The 15,792-nt window shown below is 39.3% G+C and overlaps 1 protein-coding gene and 1 pseudogene across 1 annotated transcript in view; one reads left to right on the top strand and one right to left on the bottom strand.

The window, feature by feature from the left end:
- The window catches only part of HSD17B12 (hydroxysteroid 17-beta dehydrogenase 12), a 156,807-nt gene that overhangs the window by 56,822 nt on the left and 84,193 nt on the right, over positions 1–15,792 (bottom strand). The gene's annotated exons all lie outside the window — the stretch shown is intronic.
- LOC118016348 lies at positions 7,722–7,840 on the top strand (annotated as a pseudogene).

The following is a 15,792-nucleotide window of genomic DNA, read 5'->3' as shown; positions in this document are numbered from 1 at the left end:
TAAGCTTTTCTTTGTACTCACATTAAGATAAGCAAAATGGCTTCTGATGCAAGCTTTTCAAGATAAATCCGATTTTGAACTTGTACCTGGATTACCCTGAATCATGTCCTAGTGCAGTTAACACTGCTGTTCTACCTTTTCTCCACTGTCTCCATCATGAGCTGCTTCTTCTGCAATGTAGGGCTGTCTGATCACGTCCCCCACCCCCTCACACACTTCCAGAGCTCCAGCTGGCTTACGGTAAGAGTCACAGTCTGCAGCAGTGGCCTAATACTGCTCTGAACTGACCTCCACCTCCCTACTCTCCCCGCTGTCCCCGCCTCTAGCCACATAGGCCCTAAGCAATTCTCTCTTTTTCTCAGATTTTATTTATTTGAGAGAGAGAGAGAGCATGTGCGCACATGATGGGGGGGGGGGAGCAGAGGGAGAGGGACAAGCAGACTCCGTGCTGAGCGCAGAGCCCGTCACAGGGCTCGATCCCAGGACCCTGAGATCACGACCTGAGCCGAAATCAAGAGTCTGATGCTTAACAACTGAGCCACCAGGGTGCTCCTTGAGCAATTCTTTAAACTCAGAATGTCCCCCAAACACATTCAGGGCTTTTGCACTTTATGAAGGATGACAATGTGGCATTCCCTCCAGGCTCTCCATTTACTTAATGTCTCACAGTAAAATCTTGTGGTTGCAAATTCTTAAAGAAATTAAAGAACTAAAGAATGCCATTATTAGAATATTACACACCGTTATGCAAAGATACTCAACACTGTTGATTATTCCTACTGTCAAACCACTTGGTATTTGAAATTGGATAGGCTGGCATCCTGCTACTTAAATTGTGGACAAATACAATCATGTCCTCCTCAGTTTTTTCAGATTGAAGTGATTCTGAGATGGTCTTGGCTCACTGTTTCTCAGCCTAAGAAGCAAAAGCTGTTGAGTGGTATGGGCAGTTCAAGGCAGTCAACTCACCAGAAATAGAGGCGGAAAATCAGCTCTGGCTTATGGAGAATGAAGCCAAGAAATAACTGGGATGATACCATTATTCCATTTTTATCTACTAGTCCACTGAAAGCTACCCAACTACAATGGTAGAATAAGAGAAAGAAATATTATTTAAAACTATAGAGCTATAGAATATTGAACATCCTCATAACCTCAAGCATTCCACCACTTCCAAGCATGGGTGCCCTGCTCCTCCAGTCACATGGCTGATTTTTACTCAGAGGATTGTAAATTAGTTCAAGGTTAAGTCTGGAAAGGACAGAGAAGAAACTGTGCTTATAAGCAGGCTCAAGATGCTGCAAACAGGGGCGCCTGGGTGGCTCAGTTGGTTAAGCGACTGCCTTCGGCTCAGGTCATGATCCTGGAGTCCCAGGATCGAGTCCCGCATCGGGCTCCCTGCTCGGCAGGGAGTCTGCTTCTCCCTCTGACCCTCCTCCCTCTCATGCTCTCTGTCTCTCATTCTCTGTCTCACGAATAAATAAAATCTAAAAAAAAAAAAAGATGCTGCAAACACCTCTCAATATTTAAACTAACACATCTTTAGGTTCATGCCTAGAAAGGTCATGAAACATATTCAGAATAGCCTTATGTTTAACATACTTCTAGGTCTGGCCATCATTATTTTTATTTTGCTCAACAAATTGACATCTCTCTGGGGCGCCTGGGTGGCTCAGTCGTTAAGCGTCTGCCTTCGGCTCAGGTCATGATCCCGGGGTCCTGGGATCGAGCCCCGCATCGGGCTCCCTGCTCAGTGGGAAGCCTGCTTCTCCCTCTCCCATTCCCCCTGCTTGTGTTCCCTCTCTCACTGTGTCTCTCTCTGTCAAATAAATAAAATCTTAAAAAAAAAAAAAAATTTGACATCTCTCGAATTTAACAGTCTTTCCCTAAGAATAATTGTATAGGTCTTAGAAAGACTCCTATTTTTCCTCTGTGTGCCTGGGGAAAGGGGGCCTGAGAATGCTAGAAAAGAAATCTCATCTACATAAACTCATGTATTATTTATAATTTTTTATTAATAAAACCAAAAATAATATATTAATTCTCATTTGTCCCTACATCTGCTCCAAATAAATGATCAGTTTTTCCCCTAAGTTTCTTTCACCCTTCCCCATCTTTTCCATATTGTAAATTTCATCATTTAAGATTCAAGTTATGTCACCAGCCTGTGGACTGTCTTTTCAGGATTCCCATTTCCTCCAAGGTAAAACTACTTACTTACTCTCTCAGCTATGTTCCTAGAGGCCTTCTATGTAACCTTAGTAAGCATCCTAATATGTTATGCAAACAGTCTATTTCCTAACAAACACAGATCGTTCTCTGTTATCTTTGTATATCCAGCACCCAGCACAATGCCTGGCATATAACAGAGGTCACTCAAATGTCTGCCATGTGAGTAAATACATCGAGGCTGACACAGCCCATTTATTAAAATCACCTTCTCAGTAACTTCTGAAACTCTTCCCTATAGAAATAAAACTATACACTGGTAGGAGATGTCCATTATGAGGCATAACAACATAAAGTGCTTACTGTTAGGCATTTTAAAGCATTAAGATAAATTAAGAAACAACTCAGTCCTTCCATTTGTCCTGCATGAGTTGGACTATCATTCTCATAGAGGCAGAAACATTTTAGAGTTGTAGGAAACCATCCAGTCTCATGAATAAAGTACTCTAGGAGCTTAACTCAGGTCACAGACATGAAGGTTGAAGATATTTTAGTCATGGACCACTCTCCCTATCCCCAGTCCTGAAAAAGATAATTAGGGGAGAGGAGCGGCTCTTGGGGAAATGGTACTATATTCAACACCTACCAATTTTAGCTTCTTAAATCTAAATCCATTAAACGCAATTTAGAACCATAAAAATGTATTGCATGTTTTTAAAAACCCCTCCATTTTCACATAAAATGTTTTAGAGTATTTAGAGATGTAAAAAGCACAATGAGTCTTTTGTATTTTTTCTAATTTTAAGGGGAAAACAAAGAACAAAATGTCCCCTAACTAAATTCTCTCTACTTCCCTCCTTTTGCTATTTTCCTTCTTTTTGCCCCCAGCCCTTACCATCTCCCTCGTCCCCTACCCCTCAGGGTGAGATATCTCCCCACAGAGAAAGCCTCCTTTGTGTAGCTATGGAGAAACGGGTGATTGTGCCCTAGAAGGGAATAATTCATCTGACTCCATTTTTAAAGACCCATTTAATTATAATTATCAGAGATGCTACACAAATAATGGTCCATTTCTTTTTTTCATTGCCCTTGAAAACACTCTCATGATCATTTTAATCTCATATGAAGAGACCCACTTTCAGTCAAATAAAAAAAATCCATCATAGTATCACCAGGATTCCATCCCAAACCAAGTATTTCTTTACTTTAAGCCAAGGTTATTATATTTTATTCATTATGGGCTATTTAACTAGAACAACCAACTGAAATAAATAAAAACCATATACGATGCAAATCTGTTCTATTGATAGCACATGAATAGGTTCCATTCTTTTGAAAGCCCCGAGTTCGACACTGGGTTCAGGTGGGCAAGGCACTTTTGAAAAAATTTTCAAATAAGGATGTTTATTTTCCACACTTAGGAAAAAAACAAAACAAAACAAAAGGGCTGCTAATGGAAACACCTGAATTTTATGTTCTGAGGTGAGAAAAATGCAAAAAGTATTCCTAACATTAGTAAAGATTCCAAGATGATGTCATTAATACAATGTAAGTGGAGTGTTTGTGTCCCCCCAGATTCATGTGTTGAAGCCCTACCCACCCCCCCATGCGATGGTATCTGGAGGTGGGACCTTTAGGAGGTAACTGGGTTTAGATGAGGTCATGAGGGTGAGGTTCTCCTGATGGAATGAGTGTCGTCCTGAGAAGAGGAAGACAGAGAGAGCTCTCTCCCCACATGCACGCACCAAGGAAGGGCCACCTTCTCATCAGTAAGAAGGCGGCCATCTAACGGGGACCCTCACCAGGAACTGAATCTGCCGGACCTCGATCTTGGACTTCCCAGCCTCTAGAACTGTGAGAAATAAATGTGTATTCTTTAAGATAGGCAGACCATGACGTTTTGTTATGGCATCCCGAGCTCATCAAAACAGAGTTTGTTCAAAAAAGCGTGGGATGCAGTTAGAAGCCCTGGACTTGGCTGCCAACTCATCCACTTGTTGGCTGAGAGCCCTTCACTCAAGCCTTTTCACCTGCAGGAATCCCCTTACTACAAGAAATAATACCCACCCTGCAGAGTTCTTGTGAGTACATCAGAATGTATTGTAGGGAACTGTCAAGTCTTATGCAAATGTTTGCTTTATGTAGATCTGCCAGCTTCCACAAAGATGACCACATCAATGGAGAGTTGTCTTCTTCCCAAACAGCACAGGCTGCCATACATATTTTCTGTATCATTCATTCTTTCCTCTTAGCATCAGCTGCATATCTATTTTCAAATTGAATATGCACATCCAACTCTACTTTTTAAAAAGCGCTATCTTTATTACTATATTATTCATGGAATCAATGGTCATGATATGCTATTCTTAGCAACGCCTTTCATGTCCAGGTATTTCTTTGACTCAGTCTGCCTGTAATTAACCTTTGAATTACTCTGTTTTATCAGTTCCAAAAGGCACGTTTTTACTCACTCTTTTGGTCTCTGAAATCAGGATGCCATACAATTGATGGCATGCCAGTTTAACCAGTGATTCTTCTTTCTTAATGCTTATAAGCTGCCTCATTGTTTCATGATCACTGGTGTCTCCAATTTGATGAAAGAACCCAAGAACCCTGCTGACAATCCAGCCTTCTCTTTAATGTCACAAAATGAACCGAGGACAGCTTCCAAATGCAAGATTCTCTGTGCTTATTCCGCCAGCACCACTAGTCACGAAGGCAGATTTCCCATCCTCAACGAAGGCCCAAAAACCTTAGCATACGCTCATTCATTTATTCAGGGGCACAGGCATTGGCAACCAGACAAAGCATCTCACTCTCTAAATCATCAGCTATGAGAGGAGTGTCCATGTCTGGGTTTTTCTTTGCCACCACACACTCAGAGCCTGATTCACTACAGGAGCTCAATATATATGTTTTGACTAAGTAAATTCAAGAAGTACACCCTCTTGTCAGACTTTACCCTGAGTAGAATAGCAGATACTCTCAAATAGGTCATATTTTGGTGAAGGAGATATGCATGAACCCAACTGTTGCTCATTAATATGAACAAAGAGTGCAAAGAGAAAGCAACTCACTCTTGCACAGTGGGATTTTAAATAGGAGGTGACATTTGCATTGAGTCCTTGTGTAGGAATTGGCCACGCAGAGAAGGGAGAGAAGTAGGCAGAGGCAGAAAGTGCAGGAAAGGAAAAGCATGTTCTAAGAATCCCTGTGGATGAAGTATATAGTGCACAGGGAGGAGAAGACAGAAAATATTCTGTAGCAGGAAGCAGATAGAGGTTTTATGTGCCAAGATAACAAACTGGCCAGTGACATAATTTGCAGGGCCTGAAGCAAACAAAATAAAAATGTGGGGCCCCTTGTTGAAAAATTATTAAGAATTTCAAGATGGCCACAGCAGAGCATTAAACCAAGTATGGGCCCTTTTAAACGGGAATGCAGAGGCCACACACCTATAAAGGCAACCCTATAATGAGGCAATGAGGCTATTAAACTGGAAAGTGACAAGATCACACGTACTTTAGGAAGCAAATGCTGGTGGCAGAGGAGAGGACACACAGCCTGTTATAAAAAGTGGTGGGCAACAATGAGAGAACCCAGCAGCTGCTGCTTTAGTCCCATGAGGAAGGAGGGCCCAAAGGAGAGAGGCAGGCTGGCTGGGAGAGACTTCTGAGTTAGAGTCTGATTAGACACACAGCTTTAGGGAGAGAGGACACAATGGTTTTATCCATTTGGTTTAAAATCTGGTTAATAAACTATCATACTTTAGAGCTACAAGAGTCTTCATAGTTTTGCATTTGAGGCAATGTTCCTGTAATTATGTCTCAGCGTTTTTTAAAATCATAAAAAAATGTTTGTTATTTTTTAGTAAAGTGAGTTTTTTCTTGAGGTAGCTTACTTCTCTCTTTGTTGGCTTAAAAAATGAAATTACTACCAATGAGATTTGGGCCAGAGTACACACAGGATTACCATGAACTAAAAACCAAGTTGGCAAGCAAAAGATATATTTTTTGTAACCCTCTGTGTATTCCTCTCTTCATATTTCAAAAAGAAAGATAACTAATTAGAAGTCAAATATCACACGGTACCTTCTAAAAATTCTGATTGAGCTACTTTTTTTTTTTTTAAGCAACCACTTTTTATTTTAACCTGTCACTTTGTTCTCACAAGATTCTGTTGTGGTTTTGTGAAATCCTGCCACAGGAAAAAAGTATTCTTTTCGAGATCTGGGTCTCTCATTTTGGTATTTAGAAAAAGGAAGTGTTAACAGTTACTTTTATTTCTTAAAAAAAAAAAAAAAAAAGAGGAACTTTTGAAAAAATTACCATAAAATTTAAAATATCAGCTATTGAAATGAATATTTACTTTATGACAATTAACACTTGGAAGATAAATATAGTTCAACAACATTTTGCCAAGAGTAGAACCATCTTTCTGTTCAACACACACACAAAAAACTCTTCATTTAAATTGTTAAAAGAGCATAGTTTTCACATATCAAACCAAAATAAAAGCAAAAAACTGCCTGATTTAGAGTCTCTTTCTCCTGTACTCTTACAACTAAGGATAAGAACTTGATGCAAATCATTCTGATTCTAAGATGCCCTGAAGAACCCAGAGGTACCATATAAAAAAAATGCATAGGGGGGGTGCCTGGGTGGCTCAGTTGGTTAAGCGACTGCCTTCGGCTCAGGTCATGATCCTGGAGTCCCGGGATCGAGTCCCGCATCGGGCTCCCTGCTTGGTAGGGAGTCTGCTTCTCCCTCTGACCCTCCCCCTCTCATGTTCTCTCTCTCTCTCATTCTCGCTCTCAAATAAATAAAATCTTTAAAAAAAATGCATAGGGTTATGGTTAATATTCTACCAACTGAACAGGAGTAATAACTATTATAGTTACCCACTGAACATCAGCTAGATGCCAAGAACTCTACCAAGTGACATTACATCATTTAATCTGCATAAGAACTTACTGATATATTGCTGAAACTTGCCAATGATTATTCCCATAAATTTCAGTTATCAACATTTAAAAGGCCATTATTTATTTGTTTGTTTTTTTAATTGTGAAATAATCTCAAGCAAAGAAAAATTGCAAATACTCTACAAGAAACTTTTTTTCCGGAACCATGTCAGATTCAGTTGCTAACAAGATGTCATCCATCACCCATAGAAACTTCAATGTAGTGGTTCTCAAAGCGTGGTCCATGGCTTTGAGGGTCGCCCAGAGTCAAAAATACTCCGACGTTCATTATGTGCATCCTTCAGTGTATTGGCTTGCGCTGATGGCACAAAAGCAATGTGGGTAAAACCTTAACACGAATTAAAGCAGCAGCACCTAACTATATCCTTCACAGATTTGCAGTAAAAAAGAAAAAGTCAGTTTTGTTTAAGAATGTCCCTTGAAGAAGCGGTAAAATCATTAATTCTATTTAATCTCTACCCTTGATGACACATCTTTTTAATGTGCGGTGTGACAAAATGGGAAGTATGCATAAAGCACTTTTTCTGTGCACCTAATACGACGAGTGTCCTGAGGAGAAGCATCTGTGGTCTACGGCCATACCACCCTGAACGCGCCCGATCTCATCTGATCTCGGAAGCTAAGCAGGGTCGGGCCTGGTTAGTACTTGGATGGGAGAAGCATCTGTGAAAATGAGTCGTATAAGCCGAGTTAGGCCCTGTCCTCATACTGCGCCATTTTACTTGAAAAAACAATGGACAGAAAAACCATGCTTCTTTAGATTTAGCAGACATATTTTTAAAAATGAAGTGAGTCTCTCATTTTAAGAAAAACAACCAACAGTATTTATTGTCCATGAGAAAATTTGAGCTTTTGAAGGAAAAATCAGAATTTCGGAAAACTTGTAGCTACCTCCATGTGCTTGAGAGAAAAGATTTTTCTGATAAGATTGGGAGTGATATTAATAAATGTGATTTTTTTGGGTGCTGTGTCAACATTTGTGAGATCTGCAAAACTCAGGAACCAATACTGTCTGATGAGCAATGCACACAGATACAAAAGCATAATGCATAAAAAACCTATGCAAAGTGTGAGGTGGACAAATGGATTTTAATGTAACTGAGTATGAAAATCCATTGATACATTTTCAGATTCCATACTTCAACTAACTTTTAAGAAACCTCCACTTACGTAGTTTTGATGTAGTATCAAAGAAGAATATCCACAATTACCTGAAGGGGCTATTCAAATCACTTCCTATTTTCCAACTACATTACCATGTAAAGCCAGATTTTCTTCTACTTCAACCAAAATAACCCTGAAGCAGACTAAATGCAGAAGCAGATATGCAAATGTAACTGTCTTCTACCATGCCAGATATTAAATAGATTTGCAAAAATGTAAAACGCCACTCTTGTCACTGAGTTTTGTTTTGTTTCAGAACCTATAGCTGTTCTTCCTGCTAAAAAATGTTATATAAACATGTAATGGGTTTATTGTTACTCTTACATGAATTAAATAATTTTTTTAATTAGTCAATTTGAATATCTAAGATAATTCACATTCACAGTTGTATCACACATAAATCAAAGATCTTTGGGGTCCTCAATATTTTAAGAGTTGTAAAGGGGTCCTGAGACTAAAAAGTTTATGAATGTTGCTTCAGTATGTATTTCCTATAGTCTCCAAAATCAGATAGCCATCAAAATCAGGAAATTAACATTGATGCATTACTGCCTCTAGTCCTCAGAGCCTGATCAAGTTTCACCAACTGCCACAACAATATCCTTTATGGAGAAAGGATCCAAATCAGAATCACCCTACACATTTAGCTGCCATGTCTTGTTTCGCCTCTTCCAATCTGGAACAGCTTCTCAGCCTTCTCTTGACCTTTATGACTTATTTTTTTTCAAGATTATTTATTTATTTATTTGAGACAGAGAGTGAGAGAGAAAGAGAGCACAAGAGGGGGGAGCGGGAGAGGGAGAAGCAGACTCCCCGCTGAGCAGGGAGCCCGATGCGGGACTCGATGCCGGGACTCCAGGATCAGGCCAACTACTTTGTAGAGTACTCCTCAACTTAGGGTGTGTGTGTGTGTGTGTGTGTGTGTGTGTGTTACCTCACGATTAGATTTAGGTCATGCATCCTTGGAAGGACTATCATAGAAGTGAAGTTGTGTTTCTCACTGCATCCTATCAGGTGGCACACAGTTTCAATTGTCCCACTACTGATTGAGGATAACTTTGATCTCTTATTAAGGTGGTGTCTGCCAGGCTCCTCCCCTGTAAAGTTACTATTTTTCCCTTCTTAATCAACAAATATTTTGGTAATCTGTAGGGAGATACTTTGAGACTATATAAAATCCCATTTTTTCTTTTTTTTATTTAAGTATAATTAACTACAGTGTTATATTAGTTTCAGGTGTACAATATAATGACTCAACAGGTCTATCTATTTCTCAGTGCTCATCAAGATAAGTATAATCGTAAGAGCTATTCCAGATTCATCTTCTATTCTCCCAGCCCCAGCCCTGAATTAGCCATTTCTCCAAGGATCCCTGGATCCTTTATTAGAAAACGTATCTAGAACTAAGATGTGGGTGCTGAGTTTGCTCATTGCAGTGTCACAGGCTCAACGCAAGCACATACTAGGGACTGTCCCACAGAGCAGCCAGTTGCCAACCAAGAGACCTCACCCGAGATGCTTTTATAGAGGAGCCAAAGATGCAGTAGTTAGGCCTTGGGGGTCTCCTCCAGAGTTCAGAACATTGTAAGTCATCTTACATATTAAACACGCAAAGGTCTTTGATATATACTACATAATAAAGACTGATAAAATACTGTAAGTTAGGCTTTAGTTTCAGAAGGGATAGCTTTGTGGCCTTCACTCGGTGGATAAAAATGTAAATAAATATTTGAGTTTTGTAGGGGCAAAACAAGCTCTTGGTTACTTATTTTCACGCTAAACATATATAAGCAACTCTATACTTTGCCCAGAGCATTTCCAGAAAGTGTGCCTATCAGATATTGAAAAGTAAATCCCATCTGCCCAGAAAAACAATTTGATAATTGGAATTTCTCTAAAATCAATCATAACTAAGCCTAATAATATACCATAAATACACAAACATACAATACCATTAGCCTCTATAATTTAAAATAGTAAAACTGTGCTCCCAAATACTGATTGTCTTGAGGACCCAATTTACTATGAAGTGTGTGTATGTATGTGTGTATGTGTATATATATGTGTGTGTGTATGCGTGTGTATATATATATGTTGCCTATAATATATAAAAATGTTTATATATGGCCTTAAAACACATTAGTTAGTCCCATTTATCTTAATATACAGTAAAACTGCCTTCTTAGACTTTAGGAGAATGATTTGGATAGTATGGGCCTTTAAAAAAGAAGTTTAAGGAAGTATAAGCTAAACCTTCTTTTATATTAACAAATTCCTCTCTAGCTGACAGATGCAGTGTCATTTCCATTGCCCATACAGGTGCCTCAAAGTCTGGTAGTAGAAGGCCAACAGATATTAGAATGAAGGCAAACTTTCCTCAGTACTTAAAAACAGATGAGCCAAGACTGATATTAAGTCATAATGCCAATACACATTAGCTGATCAATGACAGAGCCTTCTGAGGACATTCCAAGACAGTACAGTCCTGTGGTCTACTTGGAAATTTGTATAGTTGGTTTTGACTGGATATTCACATAAACTTTTTCAAGAGATGAGTGATAGAGCTAATCCTTATCTGTAAGTTTTGAATTTATATTGTTTCTTCCCATGTACAAAACCATTTTTTTCCTACAAATAGTTTTGTTTTTGTCTTTGGCGTTGGGGGGTGTAAAGGAAAGCAGAATGTTTTATCATGATTTTTGCTTCAGCAACTTTGGGACAAATTAAAAGTCCTAAACTCTGGGAAAAAAAAAAAAAAAGCAGTTATCAGAGGAGTCCCTGAATTCCCTAAAATTGCAGGCAAATATTCTGCATATAAATTGACCCTTGAACAACACAGGTTGGACAGCACGGGTCCACTTATATGTGGATTTTTTACAATACAGTACTGTAAATGTATCTTCTCTTCCTTAGGACTTTCTTAATGGCATCTTCTTTAGCATACTTTATTATAAGAAAGAGTATATAATAGATATAAAACACAAAATGTGTTAATTGACTGTTTATGTTATTGGGAAGGATTCCAGTCAACAGGTTATCAGTAGTTAAGTTTTTGAGGAGTCAAAGGTTACACATGAATCTTTGACTGCGTGGGGGGTCAGCACCCCTAGGCCCCACATTGTTCATGGGCCAACTGTACATATATATTTTTTTATAGGGATAAGTTTTTTATCATTTCGATTCACAAAAAGTCCATGACCCTCAAAAGAGTAAAAATTTTTGGTTTAACTACTCCCAGAAATAACCACTGTGAATGGTCTGGGCTATAACCTTCCAGACCTTTTTTGATACATATTTACATATGTTATATACATACAAAGTTGGCTCATGAGTTTAGTTAGCATTTGTGGTATGTGGGGTTTTTGTTACTGTTGTTTCGCAAAAGTAAAACCAGACTTTCTCTAAATATCTACTCTGCAACTTGCCTTTTTTTCCCAATAAAGATGGCCTTCCATGTCAATACATACAGACTTCTTAAAAAGATTTATTTATTAATTTATTTATTTGAGAGAGAGAGAGGGAGAGGGAGAGAGAGAGGTGAGAGAGAGGAATAACACAAGCACTGGGGAGGAGCAGAGGGAGAGGGAGAAGCAGAGTCCCCGCTGAGCAGGGAGCCCAATGTGGGGCTCAATCCTGGGACTCCGGGATCATGACTTGAGCCGAAAGCAGACACTTAACCAACTAAGTCACCCAGGTGCCCCCATATGGATAGACTTTTTTAATTACACAAAATAGCTGGTCCATAATTTATTTAACCAATCATTCAAAACATTATGAGCAGGCACAGATCAAAGGAAGAATTCATTATACTGGAGATGGGGAATGTATCATGGCAAGTTAAAAAAAACCAGAATGCCAATGAATTCAGGGGAACTTTTATAGGTCACCAAAGACCTTATTAAAAACAAAAACAAAAACAAAAAAACAATGAAAAAGACTAAATAAGGATGGAGAAACTACGGAATGTTTACGTGTTACCACCAATGCCAAAAGCAGTTTGACCAAAAAGAGTTTTGGGTGCAACTAAGGCGAGGCTCCCCATATATGCCCCCTCTTCCAGGACCCCTTCCCATGCTGAAGACAATAAAAGAGAAGAAACCCCACATATATAAATAAAGTATGCAAAGTAAGTCCCAATCCAAGGCAGGGTCACATGTAGTCTAGTCAAGCCCACCTTGGGGAAAGGTCTGGGGAAGAATCTGAGAAAGGCTGTACCGCAGGCAACAAAGGCATCAAGTCATAAAGGAGAGAATTTGAGGAATATATTAAAGAGCCATACTGAGCCAAAGCATTCAAGAGTATTTGTGGATGCTGGTCACTATTTTACCCCCATAACTATGGTCAAACAGGTGATAGATCACATGACAGCAGATTTATTTTATTTTTAAAGATTTTATTTATTTGAAATAAACAAAGTGAATGAGCAAGAGAGCAAAAGCAGGGGGAGGAGCAGAGGGAGAGGGAGAAGCAGAGTCCTCGCTGAGCAGGGAGCCTGATGTGGGGCTTGATCCTAGGACGCCAGGATCATGACCTAGGCCGAAGGCAGACACTTAACCAACTGAGCCACCCAGGCCCCCCCACGGCTGCAGTTTCAATCACCCATACCAAGGTTTGGAAGGAATCACTGACCAAGAAGAGGTAGAAGCTCACGTTCTCACCGCGCTGTGTATGAGCTGATCTGGTAACACAGAATAATCTAGCTCTTTCTATCTCCAGTGAGGCTTGGGCCCTCTCTAGCAAAGAGGACACTGGAATAGGGAGTTACTGCCAGACATTCAGATAATTTCTCATTTTTCACTTCCATAAGCAATACTGTGAATATCCTGCATATAAACCTCTGTGCAGTTACCTGAGTTTTTCTGTAGAATAAACTTCTAGAAGTAGAATAGTCAGATCAAAGGGTGTGTGTGTCTTTATAGATCGAGTACAGGAGAAAAAGGGAATCAACTTTCACTCTTTATAATTCTATACAGTTTGAATTAATTAGTTGATTAATTTCAGGAAATAAGTACTACTTTTGTCATTTTAAAAGAAAAAAAGTACTTCCTTAGGTCAAGATTGGCTCCCAGGTCTACAAGAACTATCAAGAGAGCCAGGCTGCATAGAATCAAATATATAAAGAAACAAAGTGTTCATCAGAAGCTAGAGGAGTTGCTGGAGAAACCTGGATAGCAGAAATAGGAGAGTCACTGAGGCAGGTCTTGCAAATGTTCATCTAAGCACAGGCTGCGGAATTGGCCAGAGGCATCAAATGGTTAGGTCTCCCCATAAGGCTGCTCCTATCATGGAAATAAACATGCCAGACTCTCTTCACTTGACACTCCTGACCACACACACTCTCTGGCAATAGATGGCATGCTCACGAAGGGAGACTCTGGTTTTATTTTGGCTTCCTTTATACTTCTGCCAACAGGGAGCAGTTATACTGGTAAGTATTATAGTCTGCACCACCATTATACTTCTTAAAAAAAAAAAAATCTGGGCATTCAATTTTGTTTATCATCCTACTAAACTTGATTTCAGGCAAGTTTTCCCTTAGAAGGCATATTCACTCTTGAGTCTCCCAACAAACGCAGGTTTCAGGGCCTGCAAATTTATGTGCCAGTTCGTAAATCTTGGTTAGTTCTCCAGGAGTTCCCTTTTGAACTGAACAATGTGGAATTTAAGTGTTCAGTCTTGAACATAAGCACTTGGGCTCTCTCTCTGCCCCCCACCCAGGATTTGTCAGCCAACTTCTGGTGGTCACTGAACTGGTTTCTCAGCCAATATTCTTCTGCAGTAACATATCCTTTTACCTTTTAAAATTTTGTATGTATGTATGTTTTTTTAAAAGGACTTTTTATTTTTATTTATTTTTTTATTTTATTTATTTGTTTGAAAAGTTACCTGGAAAAGTAAGGGCCAATGTCTTTTTCTCACTTTTATCTGCTCCTATTCCTCATTATCAAATGCCACAAGCAAACAAGAATTAAGAGCTATGAAAGTGCATCACATTTCATTGGGAAGTCAGGAAAAGTACTTCACCGTAGAAAGTTTTATTAAAAAAAAAAAAAAAGCAATGGGTGTTGTACGTAAGTGTGGAATCACTACATTGTATACCTGAAACTAATATTACACTGTATGTTAACTAAATGGAATTTAAGTAAAAACTTGTTAATGGGGTGCCTGGTGGCTCAGTCAGTTATGCATCAGAGTCTTTGATTTCAGCTCAGGTCAGGGTTGTGAGATTGAGCTCCCCCCTCCCCCCACCCTGCTTAAGATTCTCTCGCTCCTCTCCTTCTGACCCTCCCTGCTTGCTCTCCTTGTCTCTCTTTCTCAACACAAACAAACAAACAAACAAAAAAACCCCAACTTGGAAGAAAAAAAAAAGCAGCAAAGAAGCTTCTACGTCTTCCTTAGGAAGACTAAAACAACACATGAGACGATATCCTTATGTGTCATTATGTCACGTATATGATATATAGCAATGCAACGTATTTATAAGAATACCATGTGTAGGGGCAACTGGCTGGCTTGGTCGGTGGAGCATGTGACTCTTGGTCTCAGGGTTGGGAGTTCCAGCCCCACGTTGGGTGTGAAGATTACTTAAAAATAAAATCTTAAAAAGAAAAAAAAGAACAGCATGCATATGAGATGCTATCTTGTACAACAGACAGTATGTGTGGCAATATAACATGCAGAAAAAGGAGTAGGGAGGAGATCACCTAGATCCTGCTACCGATTATTTCCCATGAAATTACGGAGATGCTCACCTTTATTATTCTCTCAAATATCTGAGTCAGCAAAATTATTTTGCAAATGTCAATGAATTCCAACCATTTTTGAAGTGGCAGCCAGTTAGGATCAGAAATGGGAACAGTAGTGGCAAGTTTTCTTTATCAGTAGGTATTAGAGGCCAGGATGATGAAAAGCATAAAGATGAACAAAATTCAGTAAGGTGCCTGCCCACAGGGAAAACAGTAGTGGATCATGTGGAAGACATTTGGTGGACTGCCCTGGGTAAAGAGCAGTTAAATTTCTCATTCTGCCCCAAGAAAGCAATTCACTTATTATACCTGGAAGGGCAAAGACTGAAAGTTCAGCTTTCTCCTACACTCAAAAATGTCTCAAGTATATTACCTTGTTTGATCTTTACAATAATCTGCTAAGTTATAGAGAGCAGATGTTATCAATGTCACAGACAGGACTACACCTGTCCTGAACAAAGTACAACAGACAACCAGGTGTCTCAGGTAACAAAGATCCTCAGTGGAAGACTCAAGATGGACCCAGGTCACCTAATGACTAATCCCTGGTAACAGCATCATGCTCTGGTAACAAGCCTCGGTATTTAATAGAGCAATCTAGATAAAAGCAATGTCATCAGTTTATTTCACAGTCCAAAATTAAACATTTTTTTAAAAGGTCTGGATTCCAGCTCATTTAAGAAGGTAGATAATCCTTCATCATTCAGATCCATTAATTATTAATACCTA

The sequence above is a fragment of the Mirounga leonina genome, unplaced genomic scaffold (assembly GCF_011800145.1).
Source record: "Mirounga leonina isolate KUSES-001 unplaced genomic scaffold, KU_Mleo_1.0 Mir_166, whole genome shotgun sequence".
Taxonomy (NCBI): Eukaryota; Metazoa; Chordata; class Mammalia; order Carnivora; family Phocidae; genus Mirounga; species Mirounga leonina.
Note: the sequence above shows the minus strand (reverse complement) of the source record. Positions and strands in the feature narration are given on the sequence as shown.